This window comes from Balaenoptera musculus, chromosome 11, assembly GCF_009873245.2.
Source record: "Balaenoptera musculus isolate JJ_BM4_2016_0621 chromosome 11, mBalMus1.pri.v3, whole genome shotgun sequence".
Classification (NCBI taxonomy): Eukaryota; Metazoa; Chordata; class Mammalia; order Artiodactyla; family Balaenopteridae; genus Balaenoptera; species Balaenoptera musculus.
Window position 1 is genome coordinate 54,885,327 of NC_045795.1, and position 14,263 is coordinate 54,899,589.

Genomic DNA, 14,263 nt, shown 5'->3' on the forward strand with positions numbered 1-14,263 from the left:
TGTTGCCTGAATTTTGCAACAAAATTTGAGGAGTCCTCAGCATGGTGGCCCCAATTACACTGTTGACAGGAGATAATCAAGTCAGTCTCATCTCCTACATCCCTTCCTCCAGATATTGTCTTTTCTGTTCAAGTACACACCTCCAGAGAAGGGGGTGGAGGTGCTAGTACATTTGAAAGCTGTCTGTTCAACTTACTTTCACTTTTAAAGTAGGAAAGTTTACTCTATGTTCACTTCACTTTCCAATCTCTTTCCATCCATGTATGATGTCTGGATTCAAAACTTCACTCTGTGGAGACACATTCATCCCCCTTCATTCCGATGGTTCTATCTGGGGCCCCTGTGGACTTCTGTTCTTCTCTTGTTCAATCAATTTGCACTGTCCCTGCTGCCCTGAAATTGCCCTAAGTCGTTGATGTGTGTGTGGTATAAACCCCATTAAGGTGCAAGCTCCTTGAGGAAGTCTCGAATGCACCCTTGCTTTCTCTCTTCCCTTCACATAAACTCACAGAGGTAGTGGCTGACTGGCTACTCTGTGGCATTGTCGTTATCTGGGAAGGCATCCCAGCACCGCTGTCTCCAAAGAACATGCTCTGGGTGCTTCCCTCTTTTGTTTTTGCAGCTTTTTCCAGATTGTGGAGTAAATTTTATTTTGTCTTCCTCAGTCTTTCAAGGGCAGTGACTTGTTAGCCATTCTTATATCCCCAGTTCATCATACAGTACCGGCCAATATTTGAAGCTCAGTAAATATTTGGTGACGCGAAGACATCAGAAGCTCGGTAAATATTTGGTGACGCGAAGACATCAGAGAAGGCTCTAATTTTCTACCCTGGTTTCTCCTGAGCTTCCTGTTGTCACAAACTCAAGAATGTCTTCAGGCCCAGCCTCCCTGTCATTTCTGGGTTGCACTTAGAGCAAAATAATCTTTAGCAAATGTAGGAGCACCTGTATCTGGAGTCTTCCTCTTTTTCCAGGTGAAATCACAAGCTCTCCACTGAAGACTTTGCCTTCTCTGAGGGAGTATCATCTCATCTAGGGTGACCAACCGTCCAAGTTTGCCAGAGACTTTCATGGTTTAAAAACTAAATATCCCACATGCTGGGTACCTGGGCCTCTAACTTATCTGTAATAGTTTGAGCTGGGGAAGGGCGATATAACTCTCTGACCTCCTTTTTCTACCCACCACTCTCTTACCTCACCATCCAGGGTACCAAGCACAAGCTCTCCAGTCCTAATCATTAGGAAGAGCCAGTGATACTTACAACATCTGCTTCCTGTCCTGCAAAGATCCCTGTGGCAGAGAAACACAAATGCTGCTTACCCATTGATAACCAACAAAGGAGGGAAACTCCAGGAAGGAAAACAGTCTAATTAACCTGCCATATATGCAAATTCATTCAGCACAATGCCTGACACACAGTAACCAGTAACAGTTTTATTATTCCTGTGTGCCAGATGCAGTCAGAGCAAATGGACCCTGCCCTCAATGGCCTCACACTCTATTAAGAGAGACAGGCAAGGGAAGAGATGAGTGTGTGTATGTTAAGGTAGATCTGACTTGAGGTATTAAAAAATGTACCTGGCCAGGCATCTATGAGGTACACAAAATTTTTTTGGAGTGAACAAAAATTAATAGAAGGTTAAAGATCTGCAGGGTATGATGGGAGACCACGTGTGACCCTCTGTGGAGCAGTGTGCCACTCGGTTTGTGAATGTTCAGATTTTCTTGTTTGTCCTCAGGGGCAGCTCTGGCTTATATTGTTTCTGATGGGCTTCTAAATCTTCTTTGTGGCTAAAATGAAATTCTGCTGCCTGTCTGGAAATGAAACAGGAGGTTATTTCCCTAGATGCTCGTTTCATTGATCTCAGAATATGTTTTTGAGTTTTGGGAACTCTCATCATCTATAGCTAATGGGGATAAGGTTTTAAAAGTGGTTTGTTCTCTGGCACTTTTCTAATTAGATCAATAAACAAATATACTAAAGAAATGCTGTCTGTGCAAGCTTTTGCTAGCTGTGCATCTAAAGATTGCCCCGGAGACCCTCACTTTAATCAGATTCAGCAGGGGGTCTACACATTTTCATTGCAGAATTTTTCAGTGTCCCACTTCAGACGTGAATTTAGGAAACTATCTAATACATGATGTCACAATGAAGCATATAAAAATATAGATTTATTTTTTGTCATTTGGACTAGATCCTCACTGAAGCTCTGCTTTTCGAATATTTATTCCTCAAATTTAGGGAATTCAGTCTTGTTTGTCACAACATTGTTGATAAGAGTAAAAATTGGCAATAGCTAGGATGTGAAAACATAGACTGGTGGTTAATCCATAGGACAGAATGCAGCCCTTTAACCTCTAGACCTGTGTGTATACTGACACTGAAAACCCAGTTGGTAGGAGGATACATACTTTACGAATTTATTTTTGAATACATATTTGATTAGAAATAAGGGTGGGCTATTAAGAGTGTTCACATAGTTTACATCTGAATTATGGGAATATGATGATTTTTTTCATATATGAATACTCTTGTTTTCTGAATACTGGTAAATCACTGGTATATGAGTAATGAGCATAATTAAAACTAAATAAAATAATATAAACTTGAAGGTGGAAATTATTTTCTGTTATAGCAGAGAATTGCTACTAACCCTACTGTGCAGTGGACCCGGAAAGCAACTCAAAGTGGCAGGAGGTGCTGGAACCCCGGAGACCCAGTTCTGCTCCCTCATTTCATGATGAGGAAATCAAAGCCCTTCAAGCCAAATGTCTTGCTCTAAGCCCTATGGTTCATTAGTGCAGGAACCGGGTTTCCTGACTCACATTTGAATAGCTTTCACATGCCTCACAGTCTTAATGAGAACTGCTCACTTAAGTCCATCAACTTTGTGGCTCGCACACAGCTAGAACACTTTGAAGAACACAGAATAACTTTTAAATGCAATCAGTACTCACGAACAAAAAGGTGGAAAATTTTTGGCTATTCCTGGCAGCAGCCAGGCTTGACTTGTGAGGCTGACACGTCTGGGGTTGGGCTGGGACAGCTGGATGACTGGATCCTGTCTCCACCCAGTCTCATCCTCCAGCAGGATGGTGCAAGCTTGTGCATGTGGCTCCATCAACAGTGAGTAAACGGACACCAAAAAAGAAAAAAAGAGATGAAAGCTTGTCATTTGTGACAACATGGATGGACCTTGAGGGCCTCATGCTAGGTGGAATAAGTCAGACAGAGAAAGACAAATACCATATGACTTCACACATGTAGGGAATATAAAAAAACAAAGAAAATTAATGAACAATCCAAACCAAAACAGACACATAAATACAGAGAACAAAGTAGTGGTTACCAGAGGGGGAGGGGAGTGAGGTAGGGCAAAAAGTAAAGGGTATCAACTGTAGGGTGATGGATGGAAACAGTTTTTGGTGGAGAGCAAGCTGTCGGATATACAGAGGTAGAAATATAATGTTGTACACATGAAACTTACGTACCTCAATAACATATAAATCTTTTTAAAAAGTGGGTGCGTTTCTCCGCCAAGAAAGGGAAGGCTGGATAGTTCCAGAAATTTACCAAAGCCTGCACCAAACTATGGCTCGGAAGTGTGTGTGTGCAAATGTCATAAGAGCATTGGTTATAATTCAGAAGAAGATTCTCGGAAGTTTAAAAGAATGAGGACAAGTGCTTTCTTCAGCAGCACATGTACTAAAATTGGAACCATCCAGGGAAGATTACCATGGCCCCTGTGCAAGGATGACAGGCAAATTCATGTAGCGTTCCATATTTTTATATAAAATAGATAATCAACAGGGACCTACTGTATAGTACAGGGAACTCTACTCAACATTCTGTAATAACCTATATGGGAAAAGAATCCAAAAAAGAATAGATGTATGTACATGTATAACTGAATCACTTTGCTGTACACCTGAAACTAACACAACGTTGTTAATCACCTATACTCCAATATAAAATTTAAAAAAAAAAAGAATGAGGACGAGATCTCCAAGACCCTTTCCAGCTCTGTAATCCTATTAAAAAATAAATATCGATAAAAGTCTCAGCAAAACAAACAAAACAAAACAGAAAAAAGAAAAAAACAGTAAGTGGAAATGTAAGACCTCTTAAAGACCAGGGATGAAACCGGTACACTGCTATTTTCATCACATTGCTAGTCAAAGTCAATGGCAAAGCCAGCCCAGATACAAGGGATAAGGAAACAGATTCTGCTTCTTGATGGGAGGAGCTACAAAGAATTGTGGCCATGTTTGCTATCTATTACAACTACGTAAGGAAAGTGATCACTTCCAACAAGAATAACCTAGTATGACCCTGTATTCTTCAGGGTACCCAGACTCTAAAGATGAACTTACATATGAAGATGGACCAATTAAATAGCATATAAGAATTAAATCCCAGACTTGGGATTTGGACTTGGGCAGAACAAAGGCAGAACTGAGACCCTTAGCCATGATTCTTCACCACTCAACTCAAAAGAGCAGCTCTTCCAAGTTGTTATTCATATGCCCAAACCAAATATTACCAAGTACCTTCCTTTGAGCTCCCCTAGCAATACATGTGTCATCTGCAATAGTCCTTATCTTACCCTACTATGTAGTAAAATCATTTTTCTACCTTGATCCCCTAGTCTAAATTTAGGCTACTTGAGGACAGGCACTGCAACTTGTCAATCATTACATCTCCTAAGCATCAGGCACAGGAAGCACACTGGAATACACTTGCTACACTTTAAGACATTTGCATGGATATTTATAACTAAATTTGGTCTGTAGTTTTTTTTTCTATTGTGCTAGCTTTGGCAGACTTTTGAAAGAATGTGTATCTGCCTGATAAAAATAATTTGGAAACTTTCTGTTTTGTACCGTTAAATCATTCAAATATGGTAAATTATATGGCACATTCATGTAGGCATCTTGGATTGAAAGTGTATGGCTTGCTGCTCCACTAATCACCCTAGTTGCACCTTAGCCATTTTCTTTTTTGTTTCGTTTTGTTTTTTAAAGTATTTATTTATTTGGCTGTGTCGGGTCTTAGTTGTGGCACGCAGGATCTTTGTTGCGGAATGTGGGATCTTTTTAGTTGCAGCATACAGAATCTTTAGTTGCGGCATGTGAACTCTTAGTTGCGGCATGCATGTGGGATCTACTTCCCTGACCAGGGATCGAACCTGGGCCCCCTGCATTGGGAGTGTGGAGTCTCAGCCACTGGACCACCGGGGAAGTCCCCACTACTACCTCATTTTAAACAAATAGAACCAATTAAACAAGGAAACCATTTTCATGAGGACATGTTTCTTATGACGTCTTGTTACCCGATGCACAGTGCCAAACAAACCGAAATGTCAGAGTTTGGAGCAGAGAAAGTTTTATTGCAGGGCCATGTAAGGAGACGGGTGGCTTGTGCCCCCCAAACCCCAAACTCCTCAAAGGGTTTCAGCAAAGCACTTTTAAAGGCAAGGTGAGGGAGGGGCGTGGTCAGTTGTTACAAACTTCTTGGTGTCAGAATCCTTTGTTCTTACATCTGTCCGTGTAGGTCAGGTCATGATGTTCCTGTAAACCTCCAACAAGACAAATGTTATTCTCTGTTCTGCCACTTTTTATCTCTATATGTGAATGGACTCTTAAAGGTCTAAAGCCTTGAGAATGAGTTATCCTGTTTATTGCAGGCTATAGGCAACATCCTTTTTTTAAAAAAATTATTTATTTATGTTTAGCTGTGTTGGGTCTTCATTGCTGTGCATGGGCTTTCTCTAGTTACGGCGAGCGGGGGCTACCCTTTGTTGCAGTGCATGGGCTTCTCATTGTGGTGGCTTCTCTTATTGCAGAGCATGGGCTCTAGGTGCACGGGCTTCAGTAGTTGTGGCATGCAGTTGTGGCTCGTGGGCTCTAGAGTGCAGGCTCAGTAGTTGTGGTGCATGGGCTTAGTTGCTCCGCGACATGTGGGATCTTCCTGGACCAGGGCTCGAACCCGTGTCCCCTGCATTGGCAGGCGGATTCTTAACCACTGCGCCACCAGGGAAGTCTGATAGGCAACATCCTTTTACAAAAGATGCAAAGCCAGCACGACTAAACACAGGAAACAGAGCACAAAGGTTTAAACTAAAAGGAACAGATCTAATATGGAGTCAGATTTGTTCTTCCCTATTACAGTCTCACAGCATTCTTTGGGACTTTAACTTATCTTTCAAAATACATATATCAATAAAATATATAAAGTCACTTATTTCCAGTCTTGGAATCCACCCTGTGAGGAACACCTCCTCCGGCAAGTGGGGAGTAGCAAGATGAAGCGCGAAGGGGAAGAGTGTGAATGACTGTGGTTCTTCTGTGTCTCCACTACCTTAGCCATTTTCTCATTGGGCATCATCTGCTCTGTACCAACCCCTCTCCACCCCCATGCATCTACATGTTACAGGTACACAGAAATTGTACATGTAGGGCTACAAAAGTCAAATGAACATCATGTCACTGTGAATAGCAGGTATCTGAAAGCTTCCATGTTCACCTTCAAGTTGGGGAACAAATTAGAGAAAGAAAAGGAGTGTCACAGGCTTTCGAGAGCATGTTATACTCCACTGCAAAGTGAAAAATGCATTTGCTGAAAGCAAGCTGCCACCACTCATGAAAAGCTATCAGGGCTCCAAGTCCAATTAGAGAGAAAAATATCAGTAGTGATCCACTTTCTCGTTAGAGGAATTCATGTTCCTGATACAGTTCACAATATTCTTAGAGTTTTTCTTAATCATTTTCTGGGAAAATTGCACAGCCCCAACTCTCCCAAATTGTATAGTTAAATTGAGATCAGTAGTTTAACAATGCAGGGAGTTACAAATCAATCTCATCAAAGAGGAAAACGCATCCCTTGGACAGAAAGTGAGCAAAAATACCAGCCAGACATCTCACTCTTGCCAAATATTCACATGTTTATTTTATCTCTTTAAAAAATCTAGGTGAGGACCATGATCTTCCAGTTTTCATTCAGACCTGAATATCAAAACACGTATCTGGTTTCATTTTCCTTGTTTTGATAAATAAAACTGTGCCCTTAGGTTTAGAAGACTTAAGTCTGTGTTGCAGCTCTCTCTTACTCGCCTCATGACTTGAGAGAACCATGTCACTTCCCTGAATTGTTCTTCATCTTTGAAAAGAGATTGGATTTGCCAGTGTGTGTGCTTGATATATATATGGCTATCAAACAATTATGTGTAATCCAGCAATTACATATAATTAAGCAATTACATGTAGCAGACACTGGGCCAAGTGCATCAACTCCATGTCTCTGCTTTTTAGAGACAAGGACACAGGGGCTTAGAGAGGTTTAGGTACTTTTGCCCAATCTTAACTCTTATTCACGTGAAACACAAGCTCTTGACCTGGAAGGACTCTAGAACCAAATAAATTTGGGAAACATCACATCCTATATTCTCCTTTTGGGAATTTACATTTCACATTAGTTAATGAAAGGTTCTGGGGAGTCCTGAAGCAAAGACACCAGTTTATCCCAGCATTTTTCAAATAGTTTGGTTATAGAACTGTCTTTTTCATGTAATACCTAGCAACATCCCAAAGGATAATCAACTAAGAATCAGAAAATATTTGAGTTCCAGTTCTAAACATACATTCTTAAATGTATCACTTGAAAATCGCTTAAACTTTATAAGCTTCTGTTTTCATTACTAAACTAGTAAAACACCTACCTCAGCAAAGCATGTACATGAATTAAATAAGATGCCATATGGGGAAGCTTTTTTGTTAATAATGAAATATTACACAAATACAATGTGTTATTATCATTAATTCAGTTCTTTGGACATGAAATATGAGAAATGGTTTCCCAACCACAGGCAACCCTTGTCACTCAGTCATTCATAAATCCCACTCCTTTTTTTCTCTTTTTTTTTTCTTTAACCATCGAGTCCACTCCAAAACACTCTCCAAACAGCAAAATAATTGAATCCTGTTAAAGGCCTTTTTCTCTTATGCTCATTTTACATGAGTCTCTATTCAATCTTGACATTTTAAATGATTGCACTAAAAATTAATTCTATAAAATCCACAAGTCTTCTTTGAGACTGCTTTAAATTAAATACATACATAAGCCTGGTATTGTTCCAACAAATTGATAAACACATTACCCGTGCGTAACCAACTGTGTTCTAGAAGTTTAGCACATCTAATTTTTTATTCTTGTTGCTTGTCACCTGTTTTTTTTCCTACTATTGCTATCATGTTCTATATCTCCTCTACCTATTCTAAAACACTACTATTTGACTACTGTGTGTTGAATTAAGATTGAAAATTCAGCATGAGAAAAATCCTTCTCTAGAGTCAAGGAGTTTAATGATCAGAGTACTATCAAGTACTATCAAGTATTGTGTGTGTGTGTGTGTGTGTGTGTGTGTGTATACTATGGCCTGCAAACCAAACCAAATCCTACCTTCCTCCTGTTTTTGTACAGTCCAGGAGTTAAGAATAGTTTTTATATTTTTTAATGGTTGAGAGGGGGAAAAAAATATATACTGCGAAAATTATATGAAATTCAGATTTCAGTGTCATTAAGTTTCACTGGAATACAGCCACACATATTTGTTTACATATTGTCTGCAGTAAGCCTGCTTTCACACTATAAGAGCAGAGTTGAGTAGTTGGGACAAGAGATAGTAAGCGTCACAAAACCTAAAACGTTTACTCTTTGGTCCTTTATAAAAAAAGTGTGCTTACTTCTGCCTTATGCTCAGTCTTTTCATACAATGGGTTTTGCCTGAGAAAATATAGGTACTCTACTGAGCAGACATCTGGGGACAGATTTGGGGGGAATAAGCTTGATTAGCTTTTTAACTTTACTTAACCTATAAAAGAAGGCAGTATGGTTTAGTAGAAATCTCAGGGCTTTGGACCTGGGTGTGAACCTGGCCACTGGGTTTCTTAGCTGTCTGTCCTTGGATACACGATTTGAACATTCTCAATCTCAGTTTCCTTCTCTATAAAATCAGACTCATATGAATTTAGTCTGATACCTACCACTAAGCAGTCTTCTGAAAAGCGTCCGTTTCCCTCTCAGAGTCCCAGCAAGGGCTATGAGGAATGCATTACAAATGCACTCCAACAATTTGTTTTTCAATCTAGACCACAAAACAACTGAAAAGTAAGGAGCAGAGCAGCCCCCAGCCTGTTTCCTGCAGCTTATTCACAGCACTTTTCAGGTCTACCTGACTGGAAAATAATATATTTCACAAAGATCATTTAGTTTAGCCTTTCCTTCTTATAAACGATTACCTGGCTACATGAGCTTCTCACTGGAAACATACTTCAGGGGGCACATTTCCAGTGGGCAGGGGGGCTTCAGCCTCACTTCTACATTCTAGGATTCTCTCAGTGGTGTCATGTTCTTGAATAGTTTTTAGTTGTTCTTATTGTGAGGAGGAGTGAAGTTAGGAACAACCTATGTCATTATGTTGGTGACATCAGTTCTGGGATTCTTGATTGACAGGTTTTTTCCTCTAGCACTTTGAATATGTTATTCCACTGCCTTCTGGTATCCATTATTTCTGCTGAGAAGTCAGATGTTAATCTTACTGGGTTCCCTTGTTAATAACGAATCATTTTTCTCCTGATGCTTTTCCAGATTTTCTCGTCATCTTTGGCTTTTAGCATTTTTGCTGTGATGTGTCTATTTGCATCTCTTTGAAAATTTATTCTACTCGAAGTTTGCTGAGCTTCCTAGATGTGTGAGTTAGTGTTTTTCCATTCATCTAGGATGTTTTCATCCCCATTATTTCATCAATATTTTTTCTACTGTTTTCACTTCTCTGTTTCTGGTACTCTCATCATACACACATTGGCACATTTAATGCACCAGTGTTTCTCTGAGGCTCTGTTCATTTTTCTTTATTAATTTTTTCTCTTTCTTCTTCAGATTACATAATCTCCATCGGTCTATCTTCAAGGCTGCTACTTGTTTCTTCTGCCAGTTCAAATCTATTGTTAAGTCCCTCAAATGAATTTTTATTTCATTTATTCTACTTTTCAATGGAAGAAATTCCACTTTTCCCTTTAATATGATTTCTGTCATTACTGATATTTCCTATTTGATGGAACATTATTGTCATACCTTCCTTTACTTCTTTAATCATTGTTTTCTTTAGTTCTTTAACATTTTTATAATGGCTCCTTTGAAGTCTTTTTATATTTTATCTGACATCTGGTCTCTTTTAGAAGCAGTTTCCATTGCCTGCATTTTGTGGTATATGGGTCATACTTTCCTATTTCTTTGCATTCCTCATAAATTTTTTGTTGGAAACTGGATATTTTAGATAAAATATTATAACAACTGGCTGGATATAGGTACTCCCCTTCTTAGACTTATTATTTGATTTTTTATTTGTCTAGTGACTGGTTGGATTATTTTATTGAAGTCTATCCCCTCATCTTGCAGTGTTAAGCCTCTGATGTTGTCCTTAGTGGGGTGCAGAATTGGGTATGCCCACAGTCACCCTGGAATAAGAGTGGTCTGGTGAGGGGTGTCTTTGACTATCTCTTTCCCTGACACACTCATGAATTTCATGTATGCCAGACACATTCCCATGCAGGACATTTCACCTTTGCTTCTCCCTCTTCCTGAAAGATTCTTCCTCCACAAATTGCCATGGCTTACTTTCTCATTTCATTCAGGTCTTGCGTCAAATGTTATTTCCAAATAAAACCTTCCATGGAACATCTGTTTAGAATAGCAGTCTCTCTTTGGTTGCTTCCTTGTTTTATTTTTTCCCACAATACTTATATTGACTGGCATGATAACATGACTTTTTTTTATCTCATACCCTAGAATGGAAGATTCACAAAACATGAGCTTTGCCTCCTCCATTCACAGTTATATCAATTCTAGAGCCTAAAACAGTTCTTGGCACATAGTAGGCACTCACCAAATATTTGTTATTAAATTATTGAAAAAGTATAAATGAATGCTATCTCCCTATACTAGACATTAAAAGTGGGGGAAGTATACTCTAGGAAGAAGACCAAAACAAAGAAAATTTTGGATGCAGAGACACCAAAGGCTTCCCACTTCTGCCTTCATGGACTTGCTCCTCTGTCTGTCTGAGGAAGTCATTCCTTATTCCTTTGCTTTAATATTTCACAAATTTCAAGCAGCAAGTCAGTAGAGAGGAGGAACTGGTACAGGAGGAGAAAGTAATTTGACCATGTTTCATTTTCACAAGCACACTCATTCTCAGGAGAAATGTTACATGTATGTTTCTGCAAAATGCTTGCATATAGCTCTGTGCAACAGGTTACTTCTCTGGTTCAAATCCTTCAAAGATTCCCCCTTTTCCCCCAGAAGAAAACCCCAGATCCTTAATATGATTAAAATATCCTGTAGGATCTGGCCTCAGTCTTCCTCTCTAAGTGTGTTTCAGGCTACCTGATTCCCAACTTGACTGGACTCCCTTCCATTCCCCAGATGCTTTCTCAGCACCTTTATAGACTTGGTCCTGCACCCTTCTAACTTTCCCCTTCGGGCATGGCCTAACTAACCTTAATTCACATTTCAGGTCTCAACTCAAATGTTACTTCCACCAAGGCTCTTCTGACTTTAAATAGTCCCCTGTATTATTTAGGGTAAATCTAGCTGCTATAACAAATAGACATCAGCACAGAAATGGCTCAAACCCAGTAGAATTACGTGTCTCACTCATGTAGCCATCCAAGGCAGGATAATTCAAGTACACAGGCTGATATGGTTGTCAACTTCTTCAATGCATGGCTTCCAAGATCACCATGATGATCTCCATCCCAGGCAGCTGGATCAGGGTAAGAGCACGGAGGAGCATATATAGGAGGTTTTATGAGCCAGACCCCAAATTGGCACACATCACATCTTCTCACATTCCATTGTCAGTCCTAGGACCATGCCTAACTGCAAGGGAGATGGGGAAATATAGTCCAGCTGCATTCCCAGGAAGAAGAGGAGAACTTGGATTTTGGCAAGAAGGTAGCAGATTCTGCCACAGGGCTCCCTTCTCCTCCCCCTCCATAATGTATTCCTTTAGCACCTGACTTTTCACTGTCACAAAGCTCAAGGCATGTTATATGTGAGACTTACAAAGTCCATAAAGGCAGGGACTGGGTCTGCCTATTTCCCCTCTATATCCCTTACAAGCCTTGGCACTTAGTGGGCTCTCAGTAAATATTATATTGAACTATGTGAAATTGCTGCTTTGTTTGTCATGAAGTGGCTAATATCCACAATTTCGAAGAATAGCCTTTAAGGCACCCCTTTTTTTAAAAAATTAATTTTTATTGGAGTATAGTTGCTTTACAATGTTGTATTAGTTTCTACTGTACAGCAAAGTGAATCAGCTATACGTATACATATATCCCCTCTTTTTTGGATTTCCTTCCCATTTAGGTCACCACAGAGCACTGAGTAGAATTCCCTGAGCTATACAGTAGGTTCTCATTAGTTATCTATTTTATAGATATAAAACATATATAGGTATATGTGTCAATCCCAATCTCCCAATTCATCCCACCCCCTCTTTCCCCCCTTGGTGTCCATACGTTTTTTCTCTATGTCTGTGTCCCTATTTCTGTTTTGCAAATAAGATCATCTATACCATTTTTCTAGATTACACATATATGCGTTAATATACAATTATTTGTTTTTCTCTTTCTGACTTACTTCACTCTGTATGACAGTCTCTAGGTCCATCCATATCTCTACAAATTACCCAATTTCATTCCTTTTCTATGGCTGAGTAATATTCCATTGTATATATGTACCACAAATTCATTATCCATTCCTCTGTTGATGGGCATTTAGGTTGCGTCCATCCTGCCTATTGTAAATAGTGCTGCAATGATCATTGGGGTGCATGTGTCTTTTTGAATTATGGTTTTCTCTGGGTATATGCCCAGTAGTGAGATTGCTGGGTCATATGGGAGTTCTATTTTTATTTTTTTAAGGAACCTTCATACTGTTCTCCATAGTGGCTGTATCAATTTACATTCCCACCAACAGTGCGAGAGGGTTCTCTTTTCTCCACACCCCCTCCAGCGTTTATTGCCTGTAGATTTGTTAATGATGGCCATTCTGACTGGTGTGAGGTGATATCTCATTGTAGTTTTGATTTGCATTTCTCCAATAATTAGTGATGTTGAACATCTTTCATGTATTTGTTGGCCATCTGTATGTTTTCTTTGGAGTTAGGCACACCTTTTACAGATGGGCTATTCAGCAGAACATTTCCCATGGATTAGTGGAATGCTATTATACAGGACTCGAAGGTTTTAAAGCTTGCTTCTTTCCACTTATGTCTTGTTAGGTAATTCCAATTTCTTGCCAGGGAAACATTTGTAGAACAATGTGTTTTATGGACTAACTGTGAGGTCATGCCGCCTTTGGAAATTTGGTGGAGGTGCGGAGACACACACAGACCTCCACTTGGGTTGAGGAGAAAGCTTTGTCATGCATGCTAATGAAAGACAGACCTTCAGTTCTGTCCCAATTAAGCAAATATTGGTTCAGCATCTACTGTGTGCCAGACACTGGGTCCAGAGCCAAGGACACAAAGATGATTACTTCCTTGAAAGAGCTTGTACACTTGCAAGGGGTTCATAGTCAGCTTGTTTTGGAAATATCCCTTAGGCACTTTTCAGAAGAATGAGCAGGACAAGAGAAAGAAAAACCATCTGGGAGTTGAGTTTAATAGTCCAGGCAAGAGATGGTGTCCTAAATTGTTTTCCTTCACAGATTTTTTCTTTGTTTAACTTTTAGGGGGACAGAGGGTGGGAGTAGAGGTGGTCACGGGAAGGGTGAAGGGGCTGGAGAAGCACAACTATTCAAAGACAGCATCGTCCTTCACCTGCTAGCAAGGAAAGCTGCTGAGGTACAGAAAGGGGCAGCTGCCATGCCGATCACGTCCCGGCATGGTATGCTGTGCTTAGACAGTGCTTCAGCTGAGAAGCTCCCCACCACTTTCCAATCCCTTAAAATAAAGAATTCTGCCACTGAAATTGAGCAGAATCGGCCTCACAACCATGTCAGAAACTGAGGCTGTGCAGCCTTTCCTGGCATCCTTAATCCTTAGGCTCTACCTTACTCCTTCCAAGTGTGGTGCTGGAGAAAGGGGATGGAAAGCCCACTCCAGGGTGTGTGCGTTCCATCATTTGTCAAGCAGGAGCAGTCTTCTTGCTGGTCTTTGTTGCTCTCAGGCTCTGAGCTAAAAATAGACTTTCCAA

General features: G+C 40.0%; 1 non-coding gene across 1 annotated transcript; it reads left to right on the forward strand.

Annotated features, from left to right (window-relative positions):
* The first annotated feature begins 3,683 nt into the window (after window positions 1-3,683).
* Window positions 3,684-3,790, forward strand: LOC118904643. The gene has a single exon (XR_005022090.1). It is a non-coding gene; the product is annotated as a U6 spliceosomal RNA (small nuclear RNA).
* Window positions 3,791-14,263: the final 10,473 nt, after the last annotated feature.